At 39.9% G+C, this 24,552-nt stretch overlaps 1 protein-coding gene across 2 annotated transcripts in view; it reads right to left on the reverse strand.

Moving 5' to 3' along the window:
* Positions 1–24,552, reverse strand: part of DPP10 (dipeptidyl peptidase like 10) — a 428,896-nt gene that overhangs the window by 397,010 nt on the left and 7,334 nt on the right. Inside the window, exon 1 of one of the 2 annotated variants that reach the window (XM_088168348.1) lies at positions 3,985–4,158. The exons of the other annotated variant lie outside the window; for it this stretch is intronic. The gene's annotated coding sequence lies outside the window, so the exon portion shown is untranslated. Of the gene's footprint in view, positions 1–3,984; positions 4,159–24,552 lie in introns of those variants that run through there. 2 annotated transcript variants of the gene reach the window in all.

Raw genomic sequence — 24,552 nt, forward strand, 5'->3', positions numbered from 1 at the left:
AAAATATATTCCACTTGGGATATCTCAGGGGACTGCTGAACCAGGAGCATGCTGATCCAAACTCAAGGCCATCAAGTATGCTTGATGGTGGGGCCAGGTAGTCACAGGGCCACTGCTGATGAGGAAGTACACCCACGTAATTTTAGAGTTGAGCAATTTCAACATTTCCCACTGGATATTTAAAATTATTACAGTAGCAGCTACATGTGTTTTTAAAGACCTTGATACAAACCTAGGAAACCTGGCTATAGCTCCAGAAGAAAATTCTCCACTGTGATAAATCTAAATGGGGATGCTTTGGCAAAATATATAACATTTTTCTCCCTATCATGTTTACTAGCTTGAACATACTTTCTTCCCTTTCAGTCTTCTGCTTTCTTCCAGAAATAGAGGAACATTTATGTTCATCTTTCCTCTCTGCTCCTGCCAGCAGCACTATATCAAAGGCAGGAAAGCACATCGTAAATAAATGCTATTATTGCTAGAACAGTGAGAAAAAACACTGTTTCAGTTCAATGATCAAAAAAGATGAAAAATTAATTTCAGGTCATCCCAAACTGAACAAGGCCTCTCGGGCCAGCAGGTTTATTCCTCTAGAGCTTCTTGGTTTTGCATTTTCAGCAAATTCTCTAAGTACACTCGTAATATTTATGTCAAGGCCATTAACGAATATATTAAACAAGTCTGAAGCACTCTTTTTTTTCCTGACCCATTTATTATAGAGTAGAACAGTTCAGGTTGGAAAGGACCTTAAAGATCATTCCAGCCCCCTCTGCTGTGGATAGGGACACCTTCCATTATCACAGGTTGCTCCAAGCTCTGTCCAACCTGGCACTGGACACTTCCAGGGATGGGGCAGCCACAGCTTCTCTGGGCACCCTGTGCCAGGGCCTCTTCACCCTCACAGGGAAGAATGTCATCCTTGTACCAAATTTAAATCTACTCTCTTTCAGTTTAAAACCACAACTCCTTGTCCTGTCCTGATAAAAAGTCCAGATGTTACCAGCTGGACTGGCCACCAGACACCACCCAGCAGCCAAAGGAGCCTTACTGGGGAGAGGCTTCTAAAAATCGGCCATATCAGTAACACACACATATCACTGCAGCTTAAGTTACAGTCCTGTTTTGTTAGTTTTTTTACTCAGTGCAAGCTGAACTTGCATCTGCCTTTTCCTTAGTCTGCAGCATCAGGGCAGAGGACAAGCAATCTATGGTCTCACACTCTCTGGGACAGTTCCTGCCCCAAAGCTGAGGAGGGCACAGTGTTCCCTGAGTGTCCCCTCTCCTGATCTGCCAAAAACAGTCTGAGGCACACACCTGAGTACCAAGGATCCCCCAAATTCCTTTTGCCAGTGTGCTGTGCTGGCAGTGTATACCCTGAAGAAAGGTCAGTTCTGCAGCAGCCCCACCCAGGGCACAGCTCAGACACCTCAGGGAAACGTTATTTGCAAAAGGGCAAAACATCGCCCAGCAGTGAGGGGGAAGTGTGGAAGCCAGCCCTGCAGCTGGGTCAGGCAGGGGAGCAGCTCCAGGTGCCTGGGTGGGTATTCATCCTCCTCCAGGGGCCACAGAGGAGCCAGCAGACCCTGCTGCAGGCACCGAGTCCATGGAGAGCCCATCTGAGAACTGCCCTGGTGTTTGTGAGCACCAAGTGTCTGGGGAGGAGAGCATTGAAGTGCAGCCCAAAGCTTTCCTAGAGCTCTTGCAGGAACCCTCTGATCTTGATGGGGAGAAAAACATATGTTCAGCTAATATTCAAATGAGCTGATGAGCTGCCAACTGAAACCAAGCATGAGAATGCTGAATTTTCTTTCCTTGCTTTTGCTCTCTTTCCCTTCCTGTCTCACAGGTAACTACAAGGAGGGTTCCTTGCTTCATTCAACCCCATTAGGGTTTTGTTCTTGTACACACAGAACAGCTCATGGATCAGGCAGGATATAACTATGCTGGTCATGAGAGAAATTATTAAAAACAAAGTATGTATTAACTCTGTTGTAATCACAAAACCTGCTTCATAAACTTAAAATATGACAACTGTAAGAATAAAAAGGCTTGACTGCACCTACTGTACACTAAAAGCCTGTATCCCATAGGAAAATCAGCTCCCAGCCAATACCTGACATTCCTGCCATTGACTCCCTAGAGAAGGGCCTTTGCCTCTGTGCTGCTGGACATCCTTTCTGTTACTATAACCAAGGTCACACAGTCCTACCTCTAGGACATCTCTAGCCTTATTGACAGTCCCTTTTACCTTTGCATCTTCAGCAAATCATACCAGCATGCTCCTCTCTGTGCCAAGGTCTTCCATGAAAGCATTAAGCACCACTGACCCCAAAAGCAGTCAATGGGAAGCTGCATCACAACCCTGATATTGCCAGCTGCAGTGTCTCCATGACCAGCAGCCTTGGCTCCACCACAAGCTGATGGTTCCTGAAGCCTCTCACACTCCATCAGCATTTGGAGTTTTCAGCCCTGTGAGTTTCCAATGGCTCAGCTCACTGATTTAGGGTTTTTCAGCTGCAGTAGTTTCCAGTGGCTTCTCAGCTCATTGATGTTGTTTACTGTGCACCTATAGTGTTATCACTGCTGCTTCAATATTATTTACACTGACTCTGGTTAGGTCTTCCAGCAATGGTGAACTAAGCCTAGACAGGAATTAAACTCGTTTTCCATTATTAAACCAAAACAACATTTTCTTTCCTGAAAATACTGAATTCTGTTATTTAAACTGCCCAACTTTTCTCTGGCATTTGTTAATGTATCTGAATTTATATCAAAATCTATTCAACCATTTATCACATACTTTCACTGAGCTCATTCTTTACAATCAACTAAAGTCTGGGTAAGATGAACACACATATGATACATGAGCCTAAATTTTTCTACAAAACTACACTGAAATTGTTTCAGACTGCAGCTGTACTAAGAACACAACAGAGAAGCTTTGTCCTTTCTTGGCACCTAGCATGCACCAATCACAAAAAACTTTGATTTTAAAGCTTCAGAAATAAAGAGCAGCAGATAAATTTAGTGGTATCTGGATTTGCAGAGAATTAGATATAAAGCTACACCTCGAGTCAAAACAACAAACACCTGTCCCTGCCAAATGGCCCTGTCCTTCCCTGAGTTATTCCATATTTCAGAGTAAAATTAGCATTATACAGCATACAAACTCTTGACAAAGAATATTGAAATAGAAGCTTTCACCTTCAGAACTTAAGCAAAAGTTTAAGTTTTCAGTAAACCTAATGTTCAATCCTGTTATCTTTTTACATGACCCACAACCAAAAACAGACACCTTATCTCTTCAGCAGCCAGATAATCTCACTTGGTTTTATGAGAAGTTTTTTCCAAGCTGGAAGCATCAAGTTTATATATAATAAGCTGTCCTTGTTATCTTCCTTATCATAGGCCTCTGTAAGATACCACAAAGAACTGGATTTTTCCCATTACCCCTTAAATGTAGCAATATTAGTGACAGAAGTTTGGCTTAGCTACCACATTTCCTATTCCTCTGTCACTGCATTTTTAAATGACACCCAGCCTCCACAATCTGCATTCACAGAACTCTAAGCACATTTAAGCTAAAGATTATTTGCATAGCTGCATTTAAATTGGTTATTTTGTCCCACTTCTACTGCAGTATCAAAAGACAAGGAAATTCACCCAAATAAGCCCTGAATATCATAATAACAAACTCTGTCCTGCTTGCTCTTCACTACAATAACTCTTACCTCAAGCACATCCACACTACAAAGTTTTTCCCAAGCAACTAGAGAAGAAATCTTACAAGAAACTCTGGACTGCCTACACTGCATTCTGTAGATTATTTTACTTGAGCACAAATTAAAAAGAAATGTAGAATAACTTTGAGAAAGTTACTGCAAGTCAAAAAAGATATGAATCAAATACTTTCACAACTACCAGCTCTGATAAAGCAGAATAAGAGAACATGAAAACTAATTTGGAACATTTGTTCCGTACCTTAGAAGATCACACGTGTTCACTCAAGCAGGTCTGACCCAGGCTGCAGGAAGTGTCCATAGATTTCCCAGGAATTTTCTGGTTCAGGGACAGCAACAACAGAACCTGAGGATTTTGCACCAAATTCCGCACCACATTAACAAAGCTGCCTACCAGAAGAAAACGCCCTTGGTGAAGGCCTGGAGGAAAATGGCAAAGCACGTTTAGAACAAAGTTATATATGTGGAGTATTCCAGGTGATCCTCATTAGCAAATGAAACTGCTAATTGGGAACAAGGCAGGGAGCAGCCTGCTCAGGGCCACTCCCTGGTTAGGTACAGGAGGAGAGCCTGGCTAGTTAAGCACAGTGCTAACACCTGGGTACCACAAGTGGTGAGCAGTCAGAAAGTAACTTACCTTTATTGATGCCCAAACAGGATGGAAGATAAACATTTGTTGTCTTGGAGGAAGTACACACGTATTCTTTGCAGATCAAAAGTACTTTAAATCACTTGTTAGCATCTCATTTGACTAATTAATTAATTTATCAGGACATAGTCCAGTCTCCTGAACCTTAAGTCAAATTTTTTCTGCCAAAAATCACAGATCAAAGGTTTAACCAAACATTTAATAATGAGACAACTCTTATAGCCAGACCACTAAATTTTCTGCCACGAGTATTATTTTTATCATTTGATTGTGCATGAATTTGAACAATAATTTATGGGCATCAGATCCTTTTTAACTGCTTAAATAATAGCCTGGACTCTGCAATGAAAATTCTGAATACAGTGATCAAATTTAGCATGTTTGGTGTTGCAGTGTTAGACATTGTTTTGACCTTAATCTGCAATACTTATTCACAGTATAGCATAAAATAGCAATGTTCTTTTTTCAACTTTTAGAATATTCTGAAGCAAGTTAACTAGGGCATCCCTCTAAATTACCACATGAAAATTACTTAAAAGTTTAAAGAGTTTCTAATTAAGTCAAAGTAAAGAATAAAATTTAAGAATGCTTTGGATTGGAGGGGATCCTAAACATCATCCAGCTCTAATCCCCTGCCATGGGAGAGGTCATCTTCCACTATCCCAGGCTCCTCCAAACCCCATCCAACCTGGCCTTGAAAATTTCCAGGGATGGGGCAGCCACAGCTTCTCTGGGCAGCCTGTGCCAGGGCTTCACCTCCATCATAGTGAAGAATTTGTTCCTTATATCCAATCTAAACCAATTCCCTTTCAGCTTGAAGTCATTCTTCCATGTCCTATCACTCCATGCCCTTGTAAAAAGTCCCTCTCCAGATTTCTATTACGTAATACAAAAAGAAAAAAAATCAACTTATATTTACAGAAAGCTTTTCAATAAAATTCCAGTACTACTTATTAAGAAATCATTGCATGAAGGTGCTAGTTACAGAGTGATATAACGAATGAAAACGTTTTTAGCGTCTGTTTGCACAATCGCCTTGATTTTGTCAGCAAAAAAGAAGAAAAAGACACCCACATTTTCATTAGAAGAAATTATTTCCTTTTTTTCCAATCTACATGAAAGCAAACACATTCCCTTGTTGCCACAGTACCAGATGACTCCGTTGTCCTTACAATTTATTCCACAAAAATAAAGTATTTATTCTTTCCCCCTTGAAACACTGCTTTGATGTTGTTCAAAGGTGGGTGAGGAGGTGGCAAGACTGTTAAATGCTCTTCCCTGCTCCTTCTTTTTCCAGAGCACTGAACCACAGACACGTTTATAAAACAGCAAATGTTGTCCTGCATGGCTAGAGAGAAATGCTCCAGCTAACAGAGGAAACCCTTATCCTTCAAAGCATTATTTCCTAAACTAACACATGTAAATCACCCCACAGAACCAAGAGGCACACCCAAACACACGAAAAAGAACTGGGCAGCAAAAGCAAAGGAGCACAGCTGCCATTAAAGATTTACAGAGTTTCATAAAAGGGCCAACACTGCCTGCAGAGGAGTCCACCTCAGCAACCTCTGGCCTGCTGAGAGTCAAGCAGAGCCTGTTGCTCCTCCGAAAAAAATATTGAGCATATTAATTCAATAATTGCTGCCTCCCCTGAAGCTGTCAGCCAGAGCAGAGCTGCTTTTCTTATTGTAGGAAATGTTGGAATTTCTAATGAAAAACAAATTCCTATGTGATTTCTGTTTTGTTTTCCCCAAACATTAACAAAGTGTTCATACTCTATGGCAGGGAGAACAGGAGCCACGTAAGCTGAAATTTAAAGGTGTTTTTCCAGGAAACATTCACCTGCTCTGATGTGCTGCTCAAAGACCAGGTAGCCATAAACCCCACAGATTTTCCATATTTAAAAACTAGTGAAACAGATGGAATCCAAGGCAAAACACGAAATTCAGTGAGTCTAATTTTTACCTGATTAAACCAGGGAAGTCTCCACAGAGTTCAGAGACCCCAATGTACACCAAGAAGAATATATGTATTTAGCATGTTTTAGTAATTTCGTCAGCTTTTTCCCCTACTGCTTGCTGCCTGTTAATCCCACTTCAGGAGAAGTTACAATTGAATCACCCATGGGCAGGGAAGATGATAGTGATACACAAAAACCTTTATGATTTTTGATACCAATCTAGGTGTGACTAAATTTGATGTAAAAAACCCACATGCAGACAGTGAGTAATCCCAGAACCTCAGAAGGTTTGGTTTCTCCAATTTTTAATTATGAAGTTCTATGTGAGCAGATAAGGACAATGGTAGTGCATTAACTTGTTAGAAAAATGCACAGTTGTTGGGTTAATTACCATATTTTCAAAATATTAATAATGAATATTTAAAATTTTTGCAGAGTTTAATGCTAAATTTTGCAAACAAAATGTCTGATACATCTGGAAATCAAAGTTCTAAGTAGATCAAATTGTATTTTATTTACTTCATTACCTACTTGTGCAGCTTTTCTTTTGGATGAAAATTTGTTCACCTAAAGGAAGACAGAATTTTCTCCACAATTTTTCTTTTATAGTCTATAAACCATCCTGCATGCAATAATTTCAGCTGCCTTTTTTTTAATCATAAGGGAAATATAGATTCTTTTCAGTTAAGTGCAAAAAATACATCAGGTTTATCTTCTGGATATTTCCATTACAGAACAGCTCACTTAACCTATGAGCAGAGGTCACTGGAGAACCTGGGGAAAAGAAATCTCTGCAAGGTCATGTTGAAAAACTTACAGTGCACTGTTGATTTAGTGATAGCAGGGACTTTCACAGAGTTCTTTGGTGGGAGGAGTTGCTTTCTTTAGCTCAACAGCATTTCCAGGAAATCCATATTCTATTCTTGTTTTGTGCTGAGGCTTTGTGTTTCTGCATAAGAAAGCTGAAAAACTCAAGTGCTTTCAGGTATTATCTAAGTAATGAATCACACTCATTGAATAGGCCAGGGTTTCTTTTCAGTATTTTGTAAATGTTGTATTTGAATTCGATTTATTTTTTTAAATATATTAATCACAAAACTGAATCACAAGAGGATACTAAATGTGGGGTTTTTTTACAAAATTGTTTAAATAAAATATTTCCACAGTTTCGAAGTTTTCCTCGTAATTCACGAGCAAAGCAACACACTGAAGAGAAACCTTTCCCATTTAGACAAATGAGTATTTTCCAATTATAAAGTCTCATTACAAATGCTTTATCTGATTTTCAGCAGCACCAAATGCCATCAATTTTAATGGGACATTCAGTTACAAGCAGGTCAGATTAGGTTACCAGCTTTCAGTTTTACTTCTGAATTTATTTTTCTATTGCCATACAAAACCATCCAAGTTTTGCAGTATGCTGTCCTGCAACCTTGGCCATATCACCTGTGATAAAACCATGCTCTGACAGAAAAGGCAGAACAGCCACACACTCCTCTTGAACACGAGACAGATGTAAGAGTGACCAGCAGGCTCAGGCAGTGCCTCCAGACCTGCAGTGCAGGTTGCCAAAGACAGATCTGTGCATTTCCTTCTCCACAGAGCAAACAAAATACCTCAAAGTGATGTCACAGTCCAAAGCAGCTGAATTTATATTTGGGCACCCCTGGAAGGCCTCATCCTTGGTGGGATTTTATAAAGCACAACAGTACTTTAAATGTGTCCCACTGATTTTTCAATAGCGTGTAAATCACATCTGTGATTTTTGGAGCTCGGGACAAATAATTGTTTTGGCAACACTCTCTCTGTGCTATTAAAAAGCCAGTTTAAAAAAAAAAGAGAGAGTTACCACATAATTGGAAATTAGAATTGTAGAATTTCACACTTTTTTAGCAATAAATATTTACATTCAACTGACTCTGAAAATTTCATTCTCTTAATTTCTTTTTGATTTAAAATGACAGAAGGAATCTAAAAATATGGTAGGAATACATCATCTGATCTACTCTTTTTATCCTTTTAAGGAAGAAAATAAATGTTAGTAGCAAGTTGATGCAAAGAAATGAAGAAACCATGAAGAGTGACTGGTGACAGATGTGAGCATGCCCTCCCACAGGGGTACCACCAAATCAAGGTAAGGGGCTCTGCACTTCTGCCAGTAAATGCTGCCACAAATCCTGGCCACCAGCACGAGAAATTATCCTTTGTGACTGCCTTTGGCATCCTGTTTCATCACCTTTCAAACTTCTTTGCCACATCCAGCGGGAACCTTGCATGGCTCCAGCAGACAACTAGAGGGGAGTAAAACTGCAGAGGTTTTTCAGGTTTTTTCAGAGAATTGTTTTAAGCTGAAAATGGTACAAGGGGGAATGAGGAGCTGCCCATGCCATGGCTCTGTCAGGCACTGAAATAACTCCTGTTCTTTCAGGGCCTCTGATGCTGCCTGTCCTCTCTCTCTTGGAAGAAGCTGGGAGAGGATCCAAACCCCTCCACAGCCATTTGGGCAAGAACAGGACTGTCCCTTAGCTCGCCCAGCCATGAGGCAAAGTCTGGGGTGACTGCACGGCTGAGCCCCATTCCGAGTGCAGTTTTCTGTGTGCATCAAAGGAGGACAGTGTCTTGTGGTGATCGTGGCCTGGGGATTTGAAAGCAAAATTGTTTGTGAAGTTGAAATAAATGTCTCAGTCCTACCACAGTGTCTAGAGAACTGGAGACAGACAGTGCTGGCCCATTTAAGCAGTAGTTATCTGCACTTCCACTCTGCAAAGCCTCTCCCGAGCAGTGTTTCTTTCATCTCCTCCTGTTCCTGAGATTACTGTGTGCTTGCTGACAGGAGTGTTTGGGAGTGATCTTAAGGTGCTTTTAACGGGTAACACACAGAAATAAATAATTCAAGCTTTTCTTGAGTGTTTCTTTAGTGTCTCAGCTTACATATAGAGTGCTTTTATGGAGTGCTCACCTGTGCAATGGGTTGTGCTCTCTGCTAAGTGTTTTGCCCAAATGACTTTCGAATGCTCTTCTAACACAAAGATAGTAGACTTTTATATTCCTACTGTGATCATACCCCTGCTAGGAGAGGGATCTAAACTACTAGACACAATTACTGCCATGGTTTCTAGCAAAACTACACATGCTTTACCATTTAACATGTAGTATTATGTGAGTTTTTAATAAACTATGTCTAACAGGAATAGTATATGGGAATAAAAAAGAATGGAGAATTTTTGAAACAACCAGGCAAGATTTAATAATAGCAAAAGAGACAGTAACATAATAAACATTAAAGATCTGAAATTACAGCTGCAGGCATATACCACAGTACTAACAGGTAACACCAAAGTGTTTTACATATCTGCTGAGAATAATTTATAATAGAAGTATGTATTATATGAGATATGATACTATACAATATGATACGATATGAGTGGCTATGGTACTTTCTGATTATCCCTCCCTGCTAACACATGATCCACATCAAAAGAAATACACATTTTCTCCTGAAAATGCTGGATATTCTGCTGCCAAGTTTTCTTTTAAAATACCCATTTTTTAACACTTGCATGTACTCTCAGAATCAGGCAGTAAAAGCAAGTTACAGTTAGCACATTCTGTGATGTTTTTCTGACATTTTCTGTAAAAAAATACTCATGACTAAAGATTTTAGTAACTATTGATATGGTTTACAATCCCTTAAAGTTTCACAGGATAGCAGTCCTAAAAAAGTGTTTTAAACCTCTTTTTCTTTCTTCCTCTCTAATTTTTTATAGCACAGCCCAGGAACCCAGACTTTAGGAGAGAAGTCTGTCTGGTGGCATCAAAATTAAAGATTTCACAGCGTATTAAGGTGTCTTGGAGGGCACAGACTACTGTACAACTGAGATAAAATTAAACATCTTGGTCCAGAGATGTTCAACAGTTTCACTTTAGATGACAAACAGTGCAGATACTATTTCTATCTCTGGGTTAACAGCCTGCTCTTGCAGCAAACTCCTTTGCTTCTGTCTCACCAGCACATCCACTCCTACCCCACACAGGAGGCGAGGGTGGATGTTGGGGGATGAAAAGCCTGTAAAGCAGATGAAAATTTCAGCTGACTGGAGTAAGGTCAGAGGAGCAGGGCAGGGTCTGTGCATCACTGTTGGAGCACCCCAAACTGAGCATTCACATCCCCCCTGTGCTGCAGCCTGGCCCAACTCACCAGACCAAAGTAACTAAACACATTTCAAAGCCTGCTGCCTACAGGAGAGGAGAGGGGACTGGATGACCCTCCAAGCATCACATTTATGACACTGCAGAATAATGTGAATATATGGTTTTGAAAAAGTAAAGACAGATAAAATAATGGAGACTGTAGAAAATTTGAGTGGTTTTACTCATCCCTTCTCAGAATATAAAAATAGTTGGCACAGATCAAAAAGGCAGCAAATCATCCTCCCAGCACCAACAGTGCTAATTTGTCCCAGCAAGGAATAGAAATGGCTCTATGGAAAAGACCTTGCAACACAGGGAGACTGGCCAGCCTGCTGGGAAGACTTGACAGCTTTCCTCAAAAGGTTTCATCTGATTTAATTGAGCATACTGAAGTTTTCTTCCCCTCTGCCTTGCAAGCAGCAGTTGTTTATAAACTGCACCTCTTTTCTCAGTGCAGTGCTGCTCCTGTCAGCCCAAGACACATTCTCCTATTCAGCCTTCCTAAATTTCACTGATAGATGTACCAAGTGTAACCTAGTGATAAGATTAGTGGTTAGAGCCTATTAAACGTTTCTTGAAAACAACCTTTTACTGAGCTAATGAGCTTCCAGTTCCACCTGGGTTTACAATTTATATATTCGAAAATCCTATTTGACTATATGTTAGAGTGTAGAGATTGATATTTCCTTTTCCAGTAGATTCTGGCATAATATCAGAGCAAAGTAACATCAAAAATAGGAAACTAAATTGTACTGTATTGTTCATCCATTGCAGGATGAAAGCTTATTTGCACATGGTAGCTTGCACCTTTTTCTTTCACCAGAAGCAGCTGAAACCACTAGCTAACTCATAGGCAGGATGATTTATAATACATTGTAGTGCCAACCTGTCAGCTGACTGCTGTAGAAATAGTTTATCTACATCTGAGGTTTGGCACCTCTTCTCCCACTTTGTCTCACCTCAAAATGCTCAGAGACCACATTTTTCATGTTCTGCTTTTGCTGCTGCTGACAGGAGCAGTGCCAGCCAGTTTTCATACATTTAGGTTTCAGAAGACATTGTGCTAATTCCTATAAGGTACTTGTAAATGCAGAGAGTAAAAATCTCACATGTTGGTAAACCTAGTTAGATATCCTGCAACAAGTCTCTGGTGGCACACAATTATTTAAGGATTGCCCACATGCTTTATTGTCTGTTTTATTTGTCTTTGGGCTTCAGCTTTAGGAGCATTCCGAAGGTAAGGAAATGGCTTCACTGAGGCAAACTGAGAGCCCAGGGACACAGACCCGTTTGAGGAAAACATGGGGCTCAGCAGGGATGTAGCCCACATTGCAGGGAATGGTCCTCAAGTCTGGGTGGCAACGGAATGTGTCTCCCTACAAGCCCTCAAAGGATGGCAAAAGTCCTGGGAAAACCCTTTTTTCCTAATAAACCTCCTCTGTAGCTATAGGTAGTCCCTCACTCCAAGCATAATTTTGATATCTCACTCAAGTACCTGTGGAAGTCCAGATTTCCCTCCCGAAGCAATAACCCCAAAGGAAAGCACTAAAAATACCCTTAGTAATTTGTACATCCATTTCTTGAGATTTTCCAGTAATTCCATCCATCACTGTTTCTCTTTTGCCTGGCAAGAGCAAAAGGGATCTGACTACAATATCATTGTTGATCACAGCCAAAAAAAAGACTACATGGGCACTTTTAATTATATTGTTCTAAAATTACTTTTATGCTATGATATGTTCTTTGCATTTCAAAGCAAATCCGTATTTTTAAATTAAGCACATGCTTTAAGGCTTTCACCAAGGGCATTTCTCTAAGCCATTTATAGGCAGTTGCAGCTTTGAGTGCAGATAAACATTTTTAACCAAGTGGATGAGTTACATTACTCACTTAGCTCAGTGCTGCTCTTTATCTGGCTCCCATTTTTGTGTTGGATCAAACCCTGAGTGCCACAAGACAAAAGAAAGATAATCAGATTGTTGTTTTGTTGTTTTTTTACTTGGCTTATATGGTAATGCCATTCAAATGCATTTAGGAAAATCTTTTTGTTTAGATGTATTACAAATCTGTAAAAAAAATTAGTGCTTACTTGCAAGCTTCATAAATCACTTTCCTCTCCGTATGCCTTTTTGTTTGTTTGCTTTATTTTATGTTTAGGATGTAGATAATGTCTATTTTGGAGGGCCCTTGTGGACAAAAGCACTTACTGACTTGGACTTAAAAAAAAAAAAAAAACAGTAACCTGAAAATTTAATACTTTGAGGTTCCTTTCAGACATGAAATAATGAGTATGAGGGAATGCCTCCAAATCCTCAAATTTTCATGTGGTTTACCAGAAAGCCATAAACTGTCTTGATCAAAACTGGTCCCAAACTCACTGACAGTCAGCTTCTAGAAAGTTCAGAGTGAACTTTGAGGCTCTGTTACGAAACCCTGTTTTTAAAAAAGCACAAATGAGAATCCACAGAGCCTTACGTTCATTTAGTATCAGACTGCATTAAAGCATCTCAGCAATTAAAGACATGAAAGTTGTAATCACTAATGACAACCATCCACAGAGCAGCATGAGGGTGGCACTGGTGACAGCCACCTCTATTCCCCCAGCAGACCAGCCTGGGACAAAAACATGAAGTTTGGTGACCTGGATGCTAATTTCCCCACAAATTCCTCATGGAAAGCTAATGCATTATTTGCATATATGAAAACACTGGGGGGTTTTTGTGCCTGCCTTTTCTGTCTGCCTCTGGCTCAGCCCCTCTATGCCACCTCAGGCATCAGCAGATATTCCAGAGCACAGTTTTGCAGTATCTGTTGATGCTTTAAACACAGGCACCTCTCTAATTAGTCGCATATTAAAGATTGTGCATGTGTTATTTTTAATCATCTTAAGAAATCTGGCTTCAGTTTTACTTTCCTGGACAGCTACTCAGTAGTGACACAGGACTGCCCAAAACATGTCCATTACAGCCATAGCTGCTTCTACACAAATTCTGTTTCCTTTGGAAATTCTTTCTACTTCTGAAATACTCTAGAATATTTCAACCATCTGCATTTTACTGCACCTGATACATTATTTGGCAGTGGAGGAGGTTCCCCCTTTTTCAGAACTGGAAATGTGAATTCTTTTATCACAGAAGAGCAAACTCCAGATCCATGCAAGGGTTGCTCATTTTTTGAAATTTTCTTAGACTTTATTTATCTCTCAATTAAGTAATTAATTTGCTGTATACCAAGAATTAAACCAAGACTCTTTAATGGGCATCCAGCAGCGTAAACCTGTGGCTGCACTGGGTGGGTTGCAGTGTGATGGGATGAGTTGGCTGAAGTTGGTACAGCTGGAGCACCAGAAACTCCTCCTGACATAAACCTTGAGCAGCCAGCTGAGGGGAAAACATTAAACCAATTTCATCCAATCCTGAGGCTAATTCCTCCTTGGAAGCTGGAAATTATGTCACTTTTAGAAGAATTCTAAGCGTTGTTTCTTGGTTTTTAAGTCTCCTGTTTCTGATGAAAAGTAACCAAAAATACCTTCAGGGCTGCCATGGGTTTGAGTCTAAAGAAAACATCATTTTCATATCCAAGAGATATCCTCAGAAGGGATCCCATGAGGTGGCTGTGTTTGCAAAAACTCTAAGGCAGTAACATGAGTTTTAGAAGTCAGACTCTGGTAGTCCCAGGAAGAGGAAGGAAAATGTCATTCTAGTTACATTTTACAAAGCACTATGATTTTTATGGTACTTTAAATTTGTTTTATATCTTTAACGTCAAAACCAGCACCCTCATACACTGTACACTAGGTGTTTCATCACCATTTTCAGTCAAATAAACTTTAATTAGGCCGAGTTTTTTTAAAAGATACTTGATATTTTCCAAACTCCAAAGGGGTTTTTGCCTGCAACCCCTCTGCTCCTCTTTTGGAAAGGTCCACAAGCCTTCTGCTGCTTTTAAATATTTTAAATTTAAATATCTTTGAATCTAGACAAGTTTAGAAATGCTGCTAATTTTTGGACCTTCAGGGCCCTTAGATGAGCCAAAACAGCATTTTTTTCATTCAAATGTTCCTTGAAACAACACATATGGTAGAACTCAGAGGAAGAGTACTTGCTCACATACAGTATAAAAACTTGCATATTTGGTTTAATTTTTTATGGTTTTTTGGCACATGCCCAGTCAGGAGCAGGCAGCCTGACCACACGCTGACTGTCTGACTGTTTCAAGCATTAGCTATGCTGTTTCATACCACAGGCAACAGCCCTGCAAAGGCTTTCCATCCACAGACATGATGGTCTTGCTATAAAACGCTACAGCTCCTGCTAGAAAATGTAGAGAGGCATATCAATTAAGTATTTTTAGATTGTTCATTTATGGTAATCTTATATTGTAATATCTGGATAAAAAAAATGTGGAAAATAAGGAGAAAGAAAGAAAAAGAAGAAGGCAGGGAGGAAGGATCTGTTTCCACATAAGAGGGAAGTCACATAGTAATTGCTACCATGTGAACTCCTTGAGCTGAAGGAGTTTTCAATTCTGAATATTTTTTACCTAAAAACAACATAAAGCCAATAGAAGCAAGACTCAGCCCTACATCACTTTGATATGACCTCTATTTTTCAAGCTCATTTAGCCTTCTGAAAGGCTATGTCTAGAATTTGCATTGCAGAAAATGTAAATAACTCAAAACATCAAGGAAGCATCTTTTCTGTCTCAAAGAAACATCTGATGAAACAACTTTAGTTTACTCATTAACTGGCAAACCTAATTAAAGGATTCAGGATGTTATAGTGACAGATCTGGACACTAATACATATCTGAGAAACAGGCTGACTTCAAAGTACAACAGAGAAGCTTCTATTCATAAATATTTAACGGAAGCATTGATACAAAAATGAGAAAATCTCATTCATTTTATTCCCTAAGGAATTCCTTTGAAACAAAACTACTCATTGAAACTAGCAACATCTAATTCTCACAGATATGGGGGGGGATTTAACATAACCATTTGTTTTAAAAATCTTCTACAAATTTCCAGTTTAGCAACACGACATGACATTTGAGTCATGGAATCCCAGAATGGTTTGGGTTGGAAGGGCCCCTACAGATATCTCGCTCCAAGTTCCCTGCAATGGTCAGGGACTGCAGTTTGCTCAAAGGTGTCCAGTCCTTCCCACAGCTTGTGGCTACACCTTCAGCTCTGCCCCATGGCTATCCCAAACTTCCAGGTGTCCTTTCCCAGCTGTGTAAGGAACATCCTCAGTAGCCAGGAGTGCATGGAAGGATCCAGCTTTGTCACTCCCTGCTCGCACAAACACCTCTTTTATCATTTCAGCTGCAGGTACAAGTGACAAGTGACCCTGACACTGCTCTCAAAAGACCTGTCTCAGGTCCCTTGCAGCCCTAGGGAGACCTCAGCCAGAGGGCAGGTAAATCACATCAGCTGCTCTTTAAGGGGTTGAAGGCCCTGATGGCTCATGGCAATTACCCCTTCTCCTCAGACACCTCCCTGTCCACCTGTCCCTCTGTCTGACACATCCTGCTGCCCCACCAGCACATCTGCAGAACCAAGATCTTCTCTCTTCCCTTGCCTGTGCTGGTCCTCCATCTTCACAGCCACACTTAATTATAGAAAGAGCATCTTCTTTTAACCAACAAAACCTTAATCCAAATGACTGTTGCACTACTGTATGTCTGTTAGGTCACTACTTACTAAAATCTTATTGGACCAGAAACCTAAAGTGAATCTCACAGCAATTAAATAACATTTAGAAGCAGGCATTAAATTCACATAATCATTGGCAGGCTACTAATCTTTCCTGTCCAAGAGCCACCTACTGAAATAGGATTAAGGAGAAGACAATCAGTGGGAGTTCCTATCATCACACTAAGTCACAAAGCCACCTGGCACTTTGTGTATATTTAATGTGCTTCCAGCCATGGCAAAGAGGCCACCTAAGCTTGCTGTCCTTGTAGTCGTTACCAGCACAATCATGATTTCAAAACAGTTTTTAAATCAAGTAAGAGAGGGTACAAGCCCATGGTCAGGTATGATCCCATTCCAGCAGCTGAGAGAATAATCAGGTGGGACAGTGGAACACTCTGTATGTTCCCACTCAGGTCGGATTAGCTGAGTCCACCAGGGTGCAAAGATGTCTCTGTGCAGGGTGTTCCCATTCCCAGCATGGCCCTGTGAGGCTGCTGCACCATGCAAAGATCACCTGCACTGCAGCCCTGCTAATGAACCTGAGGAAAACCCAGAGATGCTTTAACTTCCCTTGAAAACACAAACTGCTTCTGAGAGTGTGCATAGTGAAACTGCTATTGCTCTGGTTATTGGTAGTTATTTATCTATTACACCCAGGACCTGCAGCAGATTTCAACAATTACTCTGGTTTTACTATTTGATTCCATCCACATTTCATCAGCACGCTGCTACAGCATGCATTATACATGCTGTATATTCCTCCAGCATGTTCAGTGTTCTACAAAGAAATGATGTATCCAAGAAGCCCTAGAGTCTGCCTCAAAAAGTTGTACAATCAAGTTTCCTCATAAGATCATTTGATGCATGTTGATTGCACTCAACACCACCAGTTTTCATCTTGGATCATGTCTTGCCTTCAGGAAAGAAGGGCAAAAATCTTTGTAACTCGCCACTAAATATAAAGCTACATTATTAAGAAACATAACTCAAACTCCTTCAGCAGAGCCAGACAGATTTCCCAGCTCTGTGGCATTTCTCACTGAATGACAAGCAAATCAATCAAATGTGTTTGGACAGGGAAGATTTTCATTAGCTTTTTGTGCCCCTCCTCTGTTCTTCACACAGCAATAAAAATCAAAACTGCATCAGTTCATTATTTTGACAATGCAAAGATAATTAAATATTCTTCATAGTAATATTCTTTATTTATATAATATGTTTTCTCCAAATTTTAGATCCTTCTATCTCTTTAGGAAAAGCGAATACAAATACCTCCTGGCTGAAAAAAAAAACCAAAAAAAAAAAAAAAAAAACCCAAAAAAAAAACCCCAAAACCCCAAATATGACAGCACCCTAATTCTGCACTTTGTCCAAGAGCCTACAGATGACCTGTAGAGAAATCAAGAGTCACCTACCCAATGACTCTGTCCTCTTAAAAATCAACAGAACTTCTGCCACTTTGTCTTAAAAAGGAACAGGACTGATACTTTTCCTCTTGAATACTGTATTTCAGCTGGGTATTGAAAAGAGATAGGAACTCTCAAGGTCTCAGCACTTCTAACACCAAGCCCTCAGCAGTCTGTGCAAGATATTTAAGTCTCAATGTCCATCATAGAAGGGAATTAATAGTGCTTAATTTTTCATGTTGGCATGAGGCAAGAACATGACCACTTCTTGATGTGTTTTTTGAAAATGTAAATTGTCACCTATGGAAATTCCTAAATATCACAGAGCTGACTCAGAAAAACAGATGCAAGAAAATGTCTGAAAAGAAGAAATTTTGATTAAATAATGACTGTGGGACTAGGTCTGTTATTGAAAAGATAAAAGCCATCTATTATCTAGCTTTTATAGCCAGGCATATTCTCCATAAATCATAACGAATAAAGTAGTCCCATAAAATAATACTGAATTCAAAAGGGTTATCAGTGTCATTTTAGTATTACCTCTTACTAGCTTCTATTATCTTACAAACTTTTTATCATCTTTTTTTTTTTAAGTGTCATTTTGAGAAAACACTGAGAATCAGAAATTAAGCATTTTCAAGTAAGCCCCCTTACTGAAAAGAGTTGTAATATTTTATCTATTTTTTCTCCCCTTTTCCTCTGAAAGATTCATCAGCTCAGCTCATTACCACTACCTTTTCATCGACATCAGAGTTGACCACAGGCAGTAGGATGAAAAATACAATGTAAAGAGGAAAAGTTACCACAGGGCAATGTATGCACAAAACACAATTCCTTCCAGCTCTTCCAGACTGCCTCCTGGTAGATGGGAGGGAATATTATTGACAACTCTGCTGTGATTCACAGTACTTCTAATTTCCTCCCTTTTCATAGAATCATGGAATAATTTGAGTTGTTAGGAACCTTTAAAGTTTATCTAGTCCAACCACCCTGCAGTGAGCAGGGATATGTTCCAACTAGATCAGGTTTTTCAGGACCCCATCCCATCTGACCTCCAATGTTTCCAGGGATGAGCCTTCTACCACCTCTCTGTGCAACCTGCTCCAGTGTTTCACCACTGTCATGGTAAAATATATCCTTATATTTAGTTTAAATCTACCCACTTTAAATTTTAATTACCCCTTTCATTACTCCAACAGGCCCAGCTAAAAAGTCTGTCCCCATCTTTCTCCTAAGATGAGAAAGTGTTGCAAGGCTGCTCTAAAATGTCTCTGGACACTTTTACCACACCTTGGCTCCAGCTTGAAAACTCCCAGCTACCTCTGTTGCTGATGGCATCTGGCCACTGACTGGCAGACAATAACTTTGATGCTTCCACAAATATTTTTGGCATAAAATCATATATTTGGCATCTTCAGCCTTAGGGGTAGACGATGATCAATTCCAGAATGCTGGGTATTTTCTTGGAAACTAAAATTATCAAAGATAATGAAGAAGAAAAAACAAAAAAAGTTGTTTGTGTGGTATGCAGTGAATTGATGCTCTGCAGAACAGAGTTCACTAATAAAACAAATACCTTGGGAATAATTTTTTATCCATTAAGATGGCTTATAATTGTTTAATGATGTATACAGTCTCAACATTTTCCTTTTACTGAACATTTTTCATATTCCAATGCCCAGAAATATTTCTGTAATATTTAATGGCAGAAATAGATTTGGTCCATCTTATATCAACTCTCATCTGCTATGCTTTACTCAGAGGGAACAATCATTACTGTTCAAGGATATCATCTGTATTAGAGAGACAGCCACGAGAACCTACAGCTCGTATCAAAAAACTGTCCTCCAGCCTTTACATATTTACAATTTGCATTTAGCTTTTTAAGCTTTCAATAAGCAATTTCTCTGGGATATTTCCTCTAAGATGTTTTATTGTTTGTTTACAGTAATTTAGCTATTTTATCAACCACTTAGATGATATATTTACTCAGCTACTTCATCTGGAACATGCTTCCTTTTATGTCTCATGATCTACATTGCACTTTCCACAGCAGAATTGTAGCTATTCAATAATTTAAACTTTGACATTATGAAACTTTGTCAAACATTCATAGTACTAATCTGGAGAACTCTTACATTATCACATACTACTCTATATAGCCTATACCTCTAGGTATTCAACAATTTAATTTAAGAAGTTAAACTATAAATGCTGACTGTTTAAGTCTGCATGATCAATCACACAAGTCTTCATTCAAAGCCGTTATTAAATAGAAAAGAAAATTTGTGTTAAACTGTAATGATAGAGTTTCCTATGCTCTAAATGCAGAGAAATCATTAAAGACTGATCTTTGGGCTTTCAGATATTTTACTGTCTGCTTTCTTTGCAGTAACAACATAGAAGAAATACTGGAAAGAAATGAGCACATTGCATCCCTCCTCAAAAAATAATTGACCTAAGCAAGAAGGCAGCTTGAGAATTGTTAATGTTTTAAAAAACACCGAACCATAAAAAATTAAATTCTTCCCAAAACCCACTGTATCAGTTGTGGGCACTTTTCCAAAATCTTGCACTGCACTTTTTCTGCAGTGTGTGCAGCACTCACCAAACGAGAGTGCACACTATTTTTTGATTACAGTTTAAAAATAAAACATAAAAATCTTGAGTATCAGTTATTATTTCTTTTTCATTCAAACTCATTCTTTCTTAGTTCCATGGCATCTAATCCATGCCAGCTTTATTTTGTAAGGCTAGAATACTCAAAGGGTGACACACACAGAAAATACATGTTTATCCATCTTTCTCAATATGAGATATAAGGTCTTAAAAATCCTGCAATGATGACTCTTTTTCTTTATCAACATTTGGTTCTAAATGGTTTGGATCTGAAGCTGTAACAATATGTTTCAGGAGGAAAGGAGATAGATTGAAACTTTAAAGCTTTTTCAACTGTTTAATGTAAAAATGCCAACCAGTTTAATTACAGGAATCTTCTTAGGTACAGTGACCCAAATTCTCTATTGGCCCATCTCTCTTGCAGCATCAGGCAAATTTCTTCAGCAAGCGATTTTATGCACAACATTCATTCTGAGCACTGCCTGGGACTATAAATGCATTTATTTTATGCTGCTCAATCCAGTACAAAAATGACAGAGCTGTTGTGCTGGGAACACAAAGCCTGGTAGGGAATGAGCCTCTCTCTTCCATGTGTCTGAAGCTCAATCCAAATAAAACTTGCCTGTCTCAGGATTGCTACAGTGACCCTGAAGAATTTCCAGCCAGTATGACAAGAAACAACTTAAAAATCAAAAATTCTGACATAATGTAATTTTACTTATAACTCATGAAATAAATCTCTTTCACAGCATAACCATCAACTCAATGACTTGATATTTAAGTACTGGATATGGAAAAGCACAGCTGCCCACCAATAGCGAAGGGCACAGTGGTCACCTAAAATTCTTTTTCTTCATTCTTTAAGAATCCTCAAATTTGAACAGTGCTTAGTGTCATAATTCTGATGAGTCTGGTAAAGTTCTTTGAATCTATAAAATATCTGTAAAGATATCTCAAAAATTTTCTTTGTATGGCATCTGCTTTTTGATGGGTTTCTCCAGTAAAGGTGACGTCTCCTGGGATGCAATTAATGTCAGCAGGGACTTCTAAATCACTGAGGGGAAAGAGGCATCCAGAGTTTGGGAAATGTTTAGAGAGGCACAAATACTATGAAAATAGAAAACCACAAATCTTTGCTTAATTATTTTATGAATTTGTTCACTGAATGTTTGTTTGCTCTCTGCAAATATTTGCATAATCAGGTTTCAGAAACATTAATGTTCCCAGAAAACACATTACAGCTGTTGAATTATAAAACTGAGATTTTTCAAACTCCAGACTAGTCTATACAATAAATATACATTTTTGCAAAATATACAAAAAAATGACTCGTGGATATCAGCTGAGGTTTTACTGTAGGCAAATGTAGTGAATTCACAGCTTAAAAATCATCACTAGGAAAGAGAGTCATGAGTAGTATATACTGGGTCTTTAAACAGACAAATCGTGGTTATATTTACTCCCAGCAGCCAGATAATATTGTGTGAAATATTATTTCAAAAGTTTTCTAGTATGAGCACAGCCCTGTCACCTCAGAAAGCAAAAACCATCTCAAACCAGAGAGATGCTCACATGAGCAAGGTATGTATGATGTGCCATCAACAGGTGTGTCTCCTGAGGCCACCAGAGTGGCTCTGGGGGATTAACTTTTCTCCCTCTTCTTTTTCTTTTGCCATATTCTTTTTGCCTCTCTTCCCCCCAGAACTGCTGCTGCCCCAGGGATGGCTGAACAGGGGCTAAGCCAGAGCCACCTCCCTCCAGGCTGCCCAGGGACTGCCACCATCTCTTCTTCTGCCACAGTGGTTCACTTGCTGGCGATTCTCCAGGCAAACAGCCCACAAGGACTCACGCCCAGAAGAAAGCAGAAAGCCTTGGAGGAAAAGTGAGAGAGACGCCTCAGCTCCCCCTCGCTGCAGTGCTGAGGTCACCTTGACCTTCGGGCAGCTGGGTCAGCCTGCTAAGCCCTGCAAAGCTTCCTTCCACCTCCTCACAGAAACGGGTAACTTAAAAAGCCAGCTTTCATTCCATGGAAAAGCTCAGCAGAAACAGTTGCACAATGTCTGCCTGGATGAACAGTTACCACCAGAGGAAACAGAACTCATGAGTCTACCCCAAAGTCCAATTTCCAGTTTTCAGCTCCAGCAATAGGACATTGTGTCCTATACAAAAAGAAAAGATCAACTAAGAAACCATTGATATGTGTATATATTACAGCAAGAAAACCTTTAGTCAATCATTCCAGCACTGCTAAAACGCTTTTTTGGGTTTGGATTAGCAGGAGAGTTAGGGAAAGGATCCTTACAAGCAGCAGAAACTAATAGGTCCCACAAGAAAATGCAGAAGCACAGCAATTTCCTTCCAACCTCTCAGAGGAGCAAGGTTAGGATAGAGATTGAATAAACACACTATTGTGCTGCTCAGTGCCACACACACACACACACACTGGATTTGCTTGTATGGGCATAATGTGAGTGATGGGGAAGCTCAAAAGCTTTGAGGGGTTGATTCCTTTCAGTGTTCAGGAGCTGCGCTGATAATCTCAGAACATGTTTAAACTTATTTCTACAGACAATGGGCAAACGGGTTAAGAGGAAAAGAAAAAGTCTCCTCCCTTCCTTAGATTTATCTAAAAAGCCAGAGTAAGCCCAAAGTCTCCCTGGTGTGCCGTGGGACCAGGCTTAGGGCAGGTTTTGGGATGCCAGGCTGTGAGTGCTCACACACAGCCCGTGGAGGGATTTCTGTGTGCTGATGCTCCCGTTGCACCCACGGAGACAGGGACATGGCAAAGCCAGAGCCACTGCAGCCAGAAAGTGATTCCAGAAACTTCCCAAGCCTCGGGAGGCAGCAGGGATGGATGGGCCATCAGGGACAGGCACCACATTTTGTGCCTTCTCTCCTCCTCTAACCAGTAAGAAGAAATACAGGGAAATAGAAGCAGATTTTGGCTCTGTTATCAGGCACAAGGAATTATAAAAGCTATTTTTTAACATGATGGTCATGTCTGCAGGTCATCTCTGCAGCAAATATGAGCAGCAACGTTCGTGGCATTAATCCCACACTGGCAGACTGATGCAGCTTTCAAGCTGAGTAAGGGTTTAATGCTCTGAAGGGAAGGGAAAAAAAGATTTCTTTTAGATAAATTGCTTAATTGGGAAGTCAGGAACTCTCCTGCCTAAGCAATTGATTTTACAACAGAAAAAAAAGTTTATTTCAAAATGTAAGCCTCCTATTCATCTATAATACCCAGGGAAAAACTAAGCCAAGGGATAGACTCTTGCCTTTACACGGCTGAATCACAATTTTAAAAACATAAATAAGGCTAATAAGCACGTATTTAAACAAATATTCTTCATCCCTTGATTGTTGTAGTGAAGAGCAAACTCAGAGACAGAGACACCATTCCAGATCTCTGACAGATCGTTCACCCAGGCGGCAGGGGCTGAGGAAATGGGGTCCCCAGAGGGACTCAGCCCTCACCACTGGCATCAAGAGATCAGCTCCCCTTAAGCTAATGGATTTTGGTGTATTGACTTGCACGGTGCTGCAGATCTCAGGGAAAAGCTCCAGCATCATCCCCTGCCCCAGAGAAACTCCTCCACCTTCTGCAGGAGCATGAACAGAGCATTCACAGCCACCAGTGTGACCACCAGGCACAGGCATCTGCCCCAGCTTTCTCCCTCCCTCCCCGTGCAAAAAACCTTCAGCAGGTCTCAGATTTGCCAGGACTGAAAATGTTTGCATCTCATGTATCCACGGGGTGTAAAACTCTCTCCCTACTGCATCTACAGAGGTTCCTCTCCGAGGAACAGCCGCAGGACGCTGCCAGCCAGGGACTTTCCCTGGGCAAAGCACCACTGGTGAAAAGGACAGTCAGGATGGGATCAGGCACGGTGCTCTCCCAGCAGCAGGAGGAACATGATTACCACCTTCAAGAACAGCCACATTTGATGACAAAGTTCGTCTTTTTAATGATATAAACTTAAAGACAAGTTTGATATTAAGCACTAGCATATTGTGACTTTCTCAAGCTGCAGGAGGATAAAACCTAAGGGTTAGCCTTTAATATAATAGTATTAATTTTTTTGTGCTTAGCAACTTGCTGCACAACTGCATAGTTTTTACACAAATAGCTTCAATTTTGATTTTACCACCATTGTGCTAACATGAAAATTCTTAGAAATTCTTATGCAGAAATGTCACTGAAGGACTGTAACTGACATCCATTACTTGCAGAAGTAACTCATGTTGTACAAGAAGCAATAGGCTTATTATTGGTATTGAAATAT

Source organism: Sturnus vulgaris, chromosome 7 (genome assembly GCF_052056855.1).
Source record: "Sturnus vulgaris isolate bStuVul1 chromosome 7, bStuVul1.hap1, whole genome shotgun sequence".
Taxonomy (NCBI): Eukaryota; Metazoa; Chordata; class Aves; order Passeriformes; family Sturnidae; genus Sturnus; species Sturnus vulgaris.